Raw genomic sequence first — 14,792 nt, 5'->3', positions numbered from 1 at the left:
ATAACATAAAACGCAAAGACAAGGAACCACCAGCCTGGGAAAGAAGGCTACAGCAGAAGATAAAAGAGATAAGAGTGAAGATAGGACAACTGACCCATTACCAACTGGGTAACAGAAATAAGAATCTGATCAGAAAACTGAAGGCCATCCTTAAGAAAGACAATACCCACAGCAAACACGAGATCTGTAACCAGAGGATCGAAGAATACTTTAACATCTTCAAGCAGGAACTCCTGGCACTCACCAAGGAACTTCGCCATCACAGGAAGAGTTTCCAGAGGAAAACAGACAACAGGACATTTTATGACGAGGAGAAGGAAGTGAACGGACCTCCCCAACCTGAAGGCACTCGGGGAGTTCTAGGGAAACATGTGGAGCAGTAAATTCAGCCATAACGGTCGTGTCTCCTGGATAGATCTAGAAAGGAGAAAAAAAAAAAAAAAAGAAAAAAAACAAGAACTTAATGACAGAATGGAAGGTTTGGAAATAAGATGTTCAACAGTCGATCAGAAAGTTCCTGAACTGGTGAAACCCTGGAACAGAAAACATCCACAACTACTGATAGAAGAAATTCAGCTATACACACACAGGCACATAGCGGGGCAATTCACCCAGATAATAATGCGACCTAACACAATCCCAGAATTTCTGACTCAAGGACAAAGACATCACAGACTTGGAAAAGTAGAGACCAATCACTTGTCTCCCAACAATGTACAAGATCCTGACTAGCTGCATAACAAAAAAAAAAAAAAAAAAAAACCCAACAGACCGCTTGGAGAGCCAAAATATCATGGCCGAGCAGCAGAAGATCCAAGGAGAAATTGACCGTCCATGCACCGGAACCTGTACACGGCCAACATCAGCTACCACAAGGCCTTCGACTCCATACCCAAAACCTGGCGGATAGAGATACTGAAGATCTACAAAGTCAACTCGATGCTGACACACTTCCTAGAAGAAACCGTGGCAAAAGAGCCCCGCGTGCCAAGCGATTTTCTCTGGGATATACAGAGTACTCTTTCCAAAAAAGTTTCAGTTATTTTCTAGTGACTTTCTCTTTGTTCGCTTCACGGTTCTGTGCTTAAAGTAAGAACGCAGAACTAGTATTAATAACCCATATAACTATGGCTAAAAAAAGAAGGCTAAAAAAAAAGAAGAAACTCACTCTCCCAGGGCTAAAAGGAACAACCACGGACTTAAATAATTTTCCATCTTTAGAGCCGTCAAGCTCAAGGAGAGAACACCATTTCTGTTTCATTACCATAGAATGCAGTATCTTTACTGCTGAGCTTTTACGCTATAAACATAGCTCTTGATCGAATCACTGAACTTTTAATTACGCCTGCTTTAATATACACTGACTCACTCAGTGCTGTCACCGCTATAACTAGTAGTAACAACTACTCTCACCATATAATAAAACAGATACGTTCCAAGTTACTTGCTTGTAATGAATCGAACCAAACTGTGACATTCTGCTGGATCCCAGGACATTCTGGAATAACCGGCAATGAAAGAGCAGATCTTGCAGCCAAACAACCAGAAACTACTATCTCTCAGACCTCTCAAGTTCCATAAACAGATTACAAACACATTATCCGTAAAGCATGGTATAATAGCTAGTCACTAATCTAGAAAGGTTATCCAGGAAACAAACTCTACCAAATAAAACCAGATCCAAAGCTGTGGCTCTCCAGCTTCCGAAAAAACAGGCGTTATGAAATAATTTTAGGAAGGCTAAGAATTGGGCATATTCACCTCACACACTTGTATCTATTAATGAATGACAGCGCTCCCCAATGCTCATCATGTCATGTACAACTGACTGTTCGTCATTTATTAGTAGACTGTGCCAAGTTTCCAAATATCCGTTCAAACACCTTTAAATCATTTGCTAATTCATAGTCATCATTATCATTGATGCACATTCTCGGAGATGATCCTAATAAAACAGAACTGTTTACCTTCCTAAACTGTATAGGTATATATCTTAAAATATAACGCCTATTACAATAAAGTTAGTATTTCGTACTAACCATTTGAAAGACACAATATGGCCGTGGCAGCCTTTGTGTCGTAAAACTCCATCACAACAACAACAACAACCAAGGACAGAAATGCCAAATGAAAATGACGCTAACCAACCTAAAAGGCTTCGAAGAGAAGCACAGTGTCCTAACCTATCTAACTTTCTGGTGATAAACTCACAGTCCACTCAGCCTGTGGGCAAGTTATCACCATTTATGATCCATAAATATTTGGAATCTATTGCGGGAATAGTAAAAATGGTGAAGAGACTACAATCCGAAGACTTCCTTGTTGAAAGAGCCACCTCCCAACATTGAGTGGCTATTAAAGACAGCAACATTTGGTGGGTTGCCGGTAGTTACTCCCCACAATACCTTAAATTAATCGAAAAGCATCATGACAGAGTGGACTAACGTGCAGTGTCTGAGGAGGAATTAGTTCAGAAAACTCAGTAATCAGTGCAAAACGAATAATGATTAAAAAAGATGGAAATCTCAATCCAACTCGATCCATCATTTTAACTTTCAGCACTCCTGATTTGCCGTTCACAGTAAAAGATGGCTATTAACTGCCGAATTGGGCCGTACATCCCGCATCCTCTTCGTTGTTTTAAATGCCAGAAATATGGTCACTTGACGCCATCTGTCCTATATGTGGATCAAAGGATCAGACAAGCAGAATGCTCAGCCACAACTCCTGTCCCAACTGCAAAGGAAGACACCCTGTCTTTTCTAAATCGCGTGATATATGGAAACCCGGAGAGAAAAATTCAAAGATACAAAACAGAACATAAAGTCACGTATCCTGAGGCACGCAGACAAATTATGTTGACCATGCCTAACCTGTCCTATGCGTCTCGCATCTGAAGCTATCTTTCAACTGCAGTTCAAACAGATGTGCGAATACCACCGAACATTTCTCCAGCGAACGGCCCCAAGTGCCAAGCGTTTTCCAAGTGATCAAGTGATTTAAAGTGATTCTAGAGTGCGCTTCTCAATTATACTAAGTTGACTATATTTATAGCGATCTTAATTTTTTAGTACCCCATAAGTAAGTTTTGCTAAAAGGATCTAGCAAACTAACAGAAAGGAAAGTCACCTTTCTTTTTTCTCTTATCTCAAACTAACCACCAACCCTACTAACTTATAGCAGCTGCTTGGTCACTTGGTGGCACTGCTCTTGCCTCCTCGTGGCGGGGCTGGAAACCTGGGAGTTGGAAGGTACACTCCCAGGGCTAAAAGAGCAAATCATGAGTAGTAAAGTCACTACTTCCCAAGGGACTTCAGAAAAGATCCCACCAAATCGGCTTGATGAAGAACCAGAAAATACTGCCAAAAGGCAAAGAACAGACGGCTCCAAACCATCACCGATTCCTTTGTTCCTAATCATCCACTCCACTGGAGAGGAGACACTAGGAAAGAAATCCCCATTTTTCATCCAAAAAGTTTTGGAAGGACTAGCCGGAACACCAAAAACGGTCAGGCGACTCCGATCTGGGGATTTATTAGTCGAAACGTCTAGTACTAGACATTCAGAAAAGCTACTGAATGTATCAAACTTTGGAGGTATACCAGTAGTGGTCACCCCCCATAACACTTTAAACTCTTCGCGGGGAGTAATCTCCGAATGGGACCTCTTACACGTTACTGAAGAGGAAATCAGCAAAGAACTCCAAAATCAAGGAGTGACAAATGTAAGACGGATTTCTATTCGGAGAGATGGAAATGTAATACCTACCAAAACCTTAATCCTGACATTTAACACACCAAAAATCCCATGCACTGTAAAAGCAGGATATTTGAACTGCCAAGTAAAAGTATATATTCCAAATCCTTTGCGCTGTTTCAAGTGTCAACAATTTGGACACTCGCAAACAGCATGTAGAAACACACCGACATGCGCTAAATGTGGATCCAAAGATCATCAGATTGATGAGTGTCCAGCCGCAGCCCCAAAGTGTCCAAATTGTAAAGGAGAACATCCCGCATACGCCAGAGCATGTGATAGATGGAAAAAAGAAAACGAAATACAGAAATACAAAACAGAGCACAATATTACATACCAAGAAGCAAGAAAAATGGTCCAGCCAACCATAACCAATAGACCAACATACGCACAAGTAACAACTAAATTTAAATCAGTGGAATGTCAAACTGAAATCTCAGTTCCTCCAAATGAATCTTTTTCTCCACAAGTCAAACACTTACTCCAAGCAAAGCAACAAGATAAACAAGAGAAAACAGTAAACACACCCATCTCAATCCCCTCAGATTCTCCAACCTCGCAACAGTGTAAGAGTAATAGCAGACCACAAAATCACGAACCTAACTCAGAATTTATGGAATTGGAGAAAACAGGAAAGATAGATGACGATACGTTGGAAATCCATGCCGAAGAATCAGAAGACGATATGGATACCGGAAAACCGATATTTCCCAAAAGAGACAGAGTAAGGACAGAAAAACAAAAGACAGTCACCCAACGAAAACAGCTCGAGGGGCTGAGCAAATATAAATAATGGATAAAATTATCCAGTGGAACTGTCGTGGATTACGTACTAATTTTGATGACGTACTGTATCTGATCACCCATTACACACCAATCTGTATATGTCTCCAGGAAACGTACCTCAAACAACAAGATACCCTGAATATCAGGAACTACTCAATGTACAGAAGAGACCGAATAACTCAAAGTATAACACATGGAGGAGTTGCTATATTAGTAAATGACAGAATACCAACACAACAGGTGCATTTAAATAGCCCATTAGAAGCGGTAGCAATTCGTACAATAGCAAGGTCCCTATTAACCATATGTTCATTATACATTCCACCAGGAGAAGATGTCTCTTATGAAGACCTAGACGCATTACTACAACAACTACCACCCCCAATTTGTCTGATGGGAGATATGAATGGACATAACCCTTTGTGGGGATGCTCCGACTACAACAGAAGAGGACGCATCATTGAACAACTGCTAGATAATCATAACCTCTTACTTCTTAACAGGGGTAACCACACTTACTTCCATTTTCCAACTCGGACCACCACAGCTATAGATCTTACCATATGTACCCCTACACTTTACACAGCATTTAATTGGGAAGTTTTAGAGGATCCTCTTGGGAGTGATCATTATCCAGTAATTTCCACACTGGTCAGTGAATATCCATATCATACCAGCAGGACTCCTCGTTGGAAAATAGAAAAAGCTAATTGGGAAGCATTCAGGAGGAAAGCAGTTTTCAACACCAATATCATTGAGCAGGAAACAGTAGTTGTTGCACTAGCACATGTCACAGAAACCATACAAAACGCAGGCAAGCTAACAATCCCTAAGACTTCATCACGTTTTCCAAACCGTCCGAAAACATGGTGGAATGATGACTGCACTGAAATAAGAAAACAACAGAATAGGGCATGGAACCGTTTTCGCAGGTATCCCACAACAGAAAATCTGATTCAGTTCAAAAGAATGCGTGCCATAGCGCGATTTACCAGGAAGCAGAGTCGAAAAGCAGCATGGATAAAATTCACATCTACAATAAACAAAAAAACAAATGCACATATAGTCTGGAATAAAATAAGAAAATGACAGGTAAATATAGAAATAGGCCATCACTAATACTGATCTGCAATGGAATTAGTTTGACTGAACCTACCGTTATTGCAAACACATTAGGCGAGACCTTCGCAAAAGTATCAGCGAAAGATTCATACCATCCGGAATTTCTGATCCGAAAAGAAAAAGCAGAAAAGCATAAGATCAAATTTAAATCAAAAGGTAATGAACCCTACAATCAACCATTTACAATAAACGAACTACACGAAGTTTTGCTCACAGCCAAGCCAAGTGCAGTAGGCCCAGACGATATACATTACGACATGATCAAGCACCTTAAAAAGACTGAATTAGAAAATTTATTGAAACTGTATAACAGAATATTCCAAGAAAATGTATTTCCAAACACATGGTGCCATGCAATAGTATTAGCTTTCCCGAAACCTGACAAAGACCTGACAAATCCATGCAACTATCGACCAATAGCCTTCACCAGCTGTTTAGGAAAATTATTAGAAAAAATGATAAACAAGAGACTGATTTGGTATCTAGAGGAAAATAACATCTTCACAAACACGCAATGTGGTTTTAGACATCATAGATCTACTCTGGACCACCTAGTCAGGATAGAAGCCAACATCAGAAATGCATTTATCAGATCACAACATATGGTTACAGTATTTTTTGACATCGAAAAAGCTTACGATACCACTTGGAGATACGGGATCCTGCGAGATATGCACCATGCTGGACTGAGAGGCAATCTCCCTGTGTTTATCCAGAACTTCCTTATGAACAGAACCTTCCAAGTCAAAGTACAAACTTCTTTCTCTAAAATCTACCAACAAGAAGAAGGCGTTCCACAGGGCTCAGTCTTGAGTGCCACTTTGTTCGCCATAAAGATTAATTCGATCACAAATCAACTCCCTCCTTCAGTTTCACATGCACTTTACGTTGATGACTTTAGTATCTCTAGTCAGGCACAGAACATGAGAACTATCGAGAGACAATTGCAATGCGCAATCAACAATATAAGTAAGTGGGCACTAGATAACGGTTTCAGACTGTCAACACAAAAAACAATATGTGTACATTTTTGTCGCAAAAGAAATCTCCATCCTGATCCTGAACTGAAATTAGAAGGCAAAAATATACCAACGCAGCCGAAGGCAAAATTTCTCGGACTAATCTTAGATAAGAAACTCACATTCGTGGAGCATATCCGAGAGCTGCGTAAAAGCTGTACAAAACACCTGAACATATTTAAAATCCTTTCGTCAACAGCATGGGGAGCAGACAGATATTCCCTACTAAACCTATACAAAGCACTAATTAGATCAAAATTGGACTATGGAGCCCCAGTGTACGATTCAGCACGGAAAACAGCTCTGAAATGGCTGGATCCAGTTCATCACAATGCACTGCGTATAGCTACTGGCGCTTATCGTACCTCTCCCATATATAGTCTCTATGCTGAAGCCAACGAACCACCTTTAACTCTTAGGCGACAGCAACTCGCATTGTATTATACATTTAAAATAAAATCTATGCATGCACACCCTACTTGGGAGACCCTCTTTGATCCACGATGCAGAAACATATATCAGAATCGCCAACAAGCAAACCGACCCCTAGGCATTAGAATGCAAGACTTTTTGGCAGTACATAACCTTGATATAGACAAAATAGCACACATGCCAGTTCATACTCCTCCACCATGGGATTCGCATATCCCAATATGCGACTTCTCCTTTCAGAAATGGAATAAAAAAGGGATACCTCCAACAATATTCCAACAGTTACATGCAGAGCACAGAATCCAATTTCCTGACTATATTCCAATATATACAGATGGCTCAAAAACAGACACTTTAGTGGGAGCAGCAGCAGTATTCCCAAATATAACTTTAACACAACAGCTACCGAAAGAGTGCAGTGTATACACAGCAGAATTACACGCAATAAAAATAGCCTTAACTCATGTACAAGATAAACATTATAAGAGAAGCATAATATATACAGACTCCTTGAGTTCCTTACAATCCATGCAAAACATAGGTACATCCAAACACCCAATCCTTTGGCACATTCGGCAAATAATAGCTGACTGCGCCAGAAATGAACAGGACACTTTATTCTGCTGGATCCCAGGACATACAGGGATTGCGGGAAACGAAGCAGCAGACAAGTCAGCCAAAGAAGCCGTACTACAGATCGGAGAGGATATATCAGTCCCGTATTCCGATTACAAGCCTGCGATATGGCGTATTTGCCAGTTGAAATGGCAAGAAACCTGGAATCAGCAAACTGCAAACAAATTATACCAAATAAAGCCGAATATTGAAAACTGGATTTCTAGCAGTCGAAGGTCGAGAAAAGAAGAAACAGCACTCACCAGGCTAAGAATCGGCCATACCCATCTTACACACTCATTTTTGTTGCGAGCAGAGGAACCACCACGATGCCAGACTTGTGACACCATTCAATCAATACAACACATATTAATAGACTGTCCTACATATACAAATGAACGTAAACAAGCTTTCAAAGATATTTATGAGACACAGGACGCCATTTCACTAACAGATCTCTTGAAAAATAAACATGACTGCGCAGATGTTTTCAACTTTTTTAAAGCTATCAATTTATACCACCTCCTGTAAGGAAGTGAATATAAGCAACAGAATGACACAAGAACGTATGAATCAGGTTAAAATGAACAATTGAAATCAAAAGTAAACACCCCTGAAACAGATCACACCGTATGAACTGGCGCATTATGACCTGCGTAGTCCATGCGCCATTAAACCTCAATACAAACAAAAAAAAAAAAAAAATCTCCAGCGAACTGGGTTAAAGAAACCTTATCAGACTCCAGAAAAGATAGTCCTAAAACTAACACCAGCAAAGCAACTAACACTCCAATTAATACAAAGCAACTAACACTCCAGTTAGTATCCCAACTCATACGCTAACGGTCTCGAATGACAGGAGAAAATTGGACAAAACTAAAGACAGCAAGAAACCGAATCACCTACCAATAGTATGGAAGTAGATGTACACTAAGATTAAGAGGAATCTATACTGGAACTTCATGCGAAAGACCCTATGGATACTGGATTCCCAAAAAAGAACAGAAAAATTGCCCTGCATACAAAATGCAGTCAGATGAATTATCCTCAGCCAAATCTAAATAATGTATAACACCATACAATGGTACTGCAGATGACTAAGCAGTAATTCTGATTACTTAAGGGATTTATTAGTTCAATTCAATCCCATAGGTTGGTTGGTTATTGGACGTTTAATGGCGCATCAGCAACTAAGGCTATCATGCGCATCCCATAGGTGTATGCATACAGGAAACATTCTTGTCATCCCAAGTTTCGCCAAAAAAATTCTCAAATTATATGATGTACAGACAAGATAGGAACTTAGAGGCACCTGCACGTGGAGGATTTCACTATCTCTATCATTTCCCCATTCAGAACTCGACAACCTCATTACACAACTCCCAACTCCAATTTGTCTTTTCGGTTACTTTAATGGACACCATACATTGTGGGGGTCCTCTATAATAAATACAAGAGGCAAATTGATTGAGGAATATATGAATAATAATGAATTTAATTTACTAAACTCTGTATGTTCTACTTACATCCACCTACCTACAAGACCTACTTCTGTAATTGACTTGTCAATTTGTTTGCCATCCATATTTCCAATCATTGACATGATCAATATTATCCGATCACTTTAACGGCGATCACTTTAAATTATTTTCTCAATATAAACAGTGGTAACTAAAATCCTAATCAACAATCCAATTAAAAGTTTAATAAGGTGAAATGGCTATTCTGCCCAAATGCCTTAGATAGAATTTATACTCAATAGAAATCCAAAAAAACTAAAAAACCAAACTATTATTTTTAGGCCACCTAAAAATAACACACTGTGTGTCTTATGTCTGTTAATTTCGTGTGTTCTCTGGTCGATTTGTCTGTTTTGCTGGACGAAAAACCCCAGTTGCTGGGGCTCAATAGAAATCCAATCTGCGAAAAGATCTAAACCTCCCAAGAACTTCCTAATTCATTTCACAAATATACATGATATCAATTCTAATCTCAACAACGTCCATTTCCACTTGCAGTCTGCCAAACCCCATTTACTTTTTCTGACATAATCTCAGTTAGCAGTTGATTCAACTACTGCTGATCTCAAATGCCCAAATTATTCGCTGTACATATGCATAAGTACCACCTTTGAGGCGAAAGGAGGTACTTGTGCATATGTCCGTTCTGATATTCCCTGTCAGAGACTTGGTAATTTGGAATCTCCTCTCTTTGATCTTCTCTGGCTTAAAATCTCTCTACCTCATTGTGTCAAATTCATCTGTTGTCTCTACCGTTCTCCCAACTCCACTAATCACTTGGAGCTCTTTGACTTCTTCTCTCTTTGCAACTTGACTTTCTCCAGTCCAACTTTCCTAAGAGTGAGGTAATTTTCCTTCGTGATTTTAATGTTCACAACTCCAGCTGGCTTCCGCTTTCTAGTCACACTGACCCAGCTGGTCGAGATGCTGAGGCTTTTGCAATTACTAATGACCTTGCACAGATTGTTCATTTACTTACAAGAATAGTGGACAATCCTAACCATACAGCCAACACGCTTGATGTTTTTCTCACAAGCAACCCTTCTAAGTGCACGGTCGAAGTGAGAGGTCCTTCAGGCACTTCTAATCACAACTTGGTGATTCTCTTCGCTCAGATTGTGTCAGTGAAATTATTTTTGCAGGAATGGAATCCTTTATCCCACACTCCACTTTAAAATCTCGTCCTTTATCTAAACCTTGGTTTTCCAATAAATGTGCTAAGGCTGTTCAAAAGAAAAATGTTGCATATCGTAATTGGCTTATCTCTAATTCTTCAGTTTCATTTTCTGCCTACACCAAAGCTCGCAACAATTGTAAAGCAGTTATTAATCAGTCCAAACTAGAGTTTGAACAGGCTAAGAATAGAAAACTTGCTTCTTGCCCTAATGGTAGCCGAGCATTCTGGTCTTTTGCCAAAGCTATTGAGAACTTTTGCCCATCTCTGCTCCCACCTCTGTCGAAACCAGATGTTTCTGTTGTCACTTCAGCCAAGGATAAAGCTGACCTGCTAGCATCCCATTTTTCTTCCAACTCATGTATTAATGATCTTGGTAAAACACTTCCCACCATTCCCAACACGCTCAATTCAATGCCTCCTGTGGTTTTCCGTCAAAAGGATGTCAGAAGGATTTTGACGAATCTTGACCCTAAGAAAGTTCCAGGTCCCGATTGTATTTCTCCACTTGTTCTCAAAACCTGAACTTACTCCTATTCTTTGCCGCCTTTTTTCACTTCTTATTCCAAAGGTGATTTTCCTTCTGCTTGGAAATTTTCTCATATCCAGCCAGTTCCTAAAAAGGGTGACAAATCCCTCCCAACCAATTACCGTCCCATTGCAATTACTTCTACTCTTTCTAAAGTAATGGGGAAATCAATTAACCGCCAACTCTTAAACTACCTAGAAACCTTCCGTCTGATCAACGATCGCCAGTATGGATTCCGTCAGTGTCGATCCACTGGTGATATTCTGGCTTATGTTACCCATTTATGGACTAATTCAGTGGAAAGGTTCGGTGAAACACAAGTAGTTGCTCTTGACATCTCAAAGGCTTTCGATCATGTTTGGCATAAAGGTCTTCTCTCTGATCGCTCACTGAGGGTGATGGTAGATGGCGCTCTGTCTTCTAACTTCTCCACTAATGCCGGTTTCCCCCACGGTTCAGTTCTTTCCCCCACTCTTTTCCTCTTGTATATTAATGACTTTCTTCCATTGACGGGAAATCCTATTCATAGTTTTACCGATGATAGCACATTGCATTCCACTTTCCATTTTGGGAAACCTTGTCCTGCTCAATCAGCTTCAACTTCTCGAAAATCTGCTACCAATTCCTTAAATGCCGATCTTCAGGTAATTCTCCAGTGGGGCAAAGACAACTTAGTTGATTTCAATCCTTCTAAAACTCAGTCTTGTCTTATATCTCGCAAAAAGGATTCTTCTGCTCCTATGCTTATCTTTAGTGACACTCCGATTTCTAGGCAAAATGATATATCTCTTTTGGGGATTACCCTGACTTCTAATCTCTCTTGGCACAAGCACATTACAAATATTGCTTCCTCTGCATCTAAAAAACTTGGTTTTCTCTTTCGCTCTCGGCGTTACTTTTCTTTCAAACAGCTGCTCACTCTGTATAAATCGCAAATCCGCCCTGCCATGGAATATTGTTCCCACATCTGGGGTGGTGCCCACAAAACCTCTCTCAGGCTTCTTGGTTCCATTCAGAAGTGGGCAGTTAGGTTAATTAATGATTCATCTCTAACAGAGTCTCTCCACCCGCTTTCTCATAGACGCACTGTTTCTGCTGCATGCCTCTTCTACAGATACTTCCATGGGCACTGTTCTTCTGAATTGGCTTCTATAATTCCCGCTCTCTCTTTCAAAACAGTCCGAACAAGTGCCGCCAACATCCTTTTACTGTCCAACTTCAAACTCACAGAACCAACTTTTCATCTTCCTCATTTATTCATTCAACTGCCGTTTTCTGGAAAAACCTTCCTTCATACGTATTTCCTGAAAATTACAATCTACAGAAGTTCAAGTCCAATATCAACAAATCTCTTCTTTCGTCTTCTCAGCCTCCAACCAAACACGGTACTAAGTACTATAGAGTCTAATACCTCGTGTTTGCGGTTTACATAAAAGAAAAAAAATTTAAGTAGTTACATTATTAATCAGATTCTGACTGTAGCTAATGCTTTCATTCCAAAATCCAAGATATATCGCACTTGCCGAAGTCACTGGTGGAATACAGAATGCTTTAATGCCAAAAAGTCGAAAAAAATCTTGCTTTGAATAATTTCAGCAAGTGTCCTGCTACTACTAACTTAATTGCTTCTAAAAGACTTAAAGCTAAAGAAAGACAGAAAGCGGAACGAGTTTCGTAGCGGAGTGGTCAGGAGCGAGAGTGCATTACACGTGTTCCTTGAGTGGATCGGGGTTCAAGCCCGTGATTACTAAATACGATAAATATTTGTATGGATGATTTATTGTAAACTCTACTGACTTGGTTGTCGTGCCGGAGTATAAACAGAAAATTTATTTATTCGTGGATTGCTTTTGCCTCAATCATCACAAAACACACCGACACACGACTCATCTGAGAAGGATACAGGCCCTAAATGCCAAATTTACTCGTCTGCGCTCTCTGGTACTTCACTGGAAAGGGAAAGACGTGTCTGCTTCTGAAGAAGTTGCTAATGCACCAGCAGAATCGTTTTCCACAATCTCTGCTTTGGAATCCCCCTATGCATCCTCCTTCCTGAACATCAACGTAGGTGCAGAACATGTATAAAATAAAATTTTCACACATCGCACCTTCCATAAAGGAACCAAGCAACAATAGGACACCAGAGAACGCTTACATGGAACTCCAGGAAGCCACAATTCTGAACACCTGTAGGACAGTAAGAGACCAACAATAACAATAGTAACCAGACACAATTACCTACCACATGCACTTGGTATCAATACCCGTCACGTGAAGGAAAAAATCCCATAAAAAAGGAGACAAAGTTTGAATAATAATAATAAATCAAGGAGATGTGGCATATTCAACAAGTAACGACTATCCTTATCATTTCAATCACCGCTATGGTGCCAAACAAAGATCCTACAGACCAGACTAGCAGCAATAGGTCTCCCAAAGAACACATACAAGGAACATCAGAAATTCGCAATCCTGAACACCTGTAGGATAGTCAGAGAGTTCCTCAATCAAAACACCAGATATAACAACCACCGTGTACTTGCCCGTCACGGGTGGAAGCCCCATCAGAGAGAAATAATGCAATCATAATAACTATGTATATAACTAAAAACACAGTGTACTTGCTTCGGCAGTACATATTCTAAAATTGGAACGATACAGAGAAGATTAGCATGGCCCCTGCTCAAGGATGACACGCAAAATCGTGAAGCATTAAAATTTTTTTTCTCAAGAGCAGAAAATCACAATGACGATGACACCAATTACAACTTAGGAAATAATACAAAGAGACAGAAGACTGATAGGATGGAGCAACCCTGCCCAACGTTTCTAATTTTCCACTCCCTCACTAGTCAGCCTATGAGAAAACTGTCTCCCTTTGTGATTCGAAAACATCTGGAAGGTATTGTAGGATCTTCTAAGACTGTTAAGAAACTGCAATCAGGAGACCTATTAGTGGAAACTACTAACCACAGACATTCGGAGAAACTTTTACAACTTACTAATTTTGCTGGCATTCCAGTAAAAATATCTCCTCACGCAACCCAAAATTCATCTAAGGGTGTCATATCCAGTTGGGATCTACTAAACGTCAGCAAGGAAGAAATGACCCAAGAGCTGCAGGGACAAAATGTAACTGAAGCAAAATGTATAATGACTAAAAGAGACAACCAACTTATACCTACCAGAAACATTATTCTCACGTTCAATACCCCTAACTTACCCGCCTCTGTAAAAGCAGGTTATTTACTTTGCCGCATTCGCCCGTATATTCCCAATCCTTTACGATGTTACAAATGCCAAAAGTATGGCCATTCGCAAACTGTATGCAGAGGAGTTCCAGTCTGTCCCAATTATGGGTCCTCAGAACACAATCAAAGTGACTGTTCAGCTACAAAAATGACGTGCGCCAACCTCAAAGGTTGGTTGGTTGGTGTCGTGTCCATTTGAAGTCAAATTGAACCATGCGCTGATATCACTGCTTTAGCTAAGTCCACGAACTTTTCGTTATAATGTTCTCCCTGAAAAGGAGATTCGTCCATGCTTTGCAAAGTCGCCTGAATTGCAGGACAGCTGAAGATGTGTTCCGGAGTAAGCTGTTTTTTCGGACAGTTTCTGCAAAGTTTATAAGTTCTGGTACCATCCGCACTAATTTTCATACCTGCCATGTGTCGAGTTCTCAGTCTGGCAATGGTCTTAGTGATGTTCCTATTTGCATTAATCTCGCAGATTTGGTGATCAGTTTCTATATGTTTCTGTCTGAGTCTGTGTCTGGCGATGGCATTAGCATCATCTAGAGTTATGGTTTTTGAGGTGTTGTGATTTAAGTTTCTTGCCTC

General features: G+C 40.1%; 1 protein-coding gene and 1 non-coding gene across 2 annotated transcripts in view; both read left to right on the top strand.

Annotated features, from left to right (window-relative positions):
• The window catches only part of LOC150079006 (cytokine receptor-like), a 453,754-nt gene that overhangs the window by 62,980 nt on the left and 375,982 nt on the right, over positions 1 to 14,792 (top strand). The gene's annotated exons all lie outside the window — the stretch shown is intronic.
• Positions 13,571 to 13,677, top strand: LOC150079007 (U6 spliceosomal RNA). Its single transcript, XR_016547600.1, has one exon. It is a non-coding gene; the product is annotated as a U6 spliceosomal RNA (small nuclear RNA).

This window comes from Mastigoproctus giganteus, chromosome 10 (assembly GCF_048544385.1).
Source record: "Mastigoproctus giganteus isolate SK-2022 chromosome 10, ASM4854438v1, whole genome shotgun sequence".
Classification (NCBI taxonomy): Eukaryota; Metazoa; Arthropoda; class Arachnida; order Uropygi; family Thelyphonidae; genus Mastigoproctus; species Mastigoproctus giganteus.
This window is presented reverse-complemented; position numbering and strand designations above follow the sequence as displayed.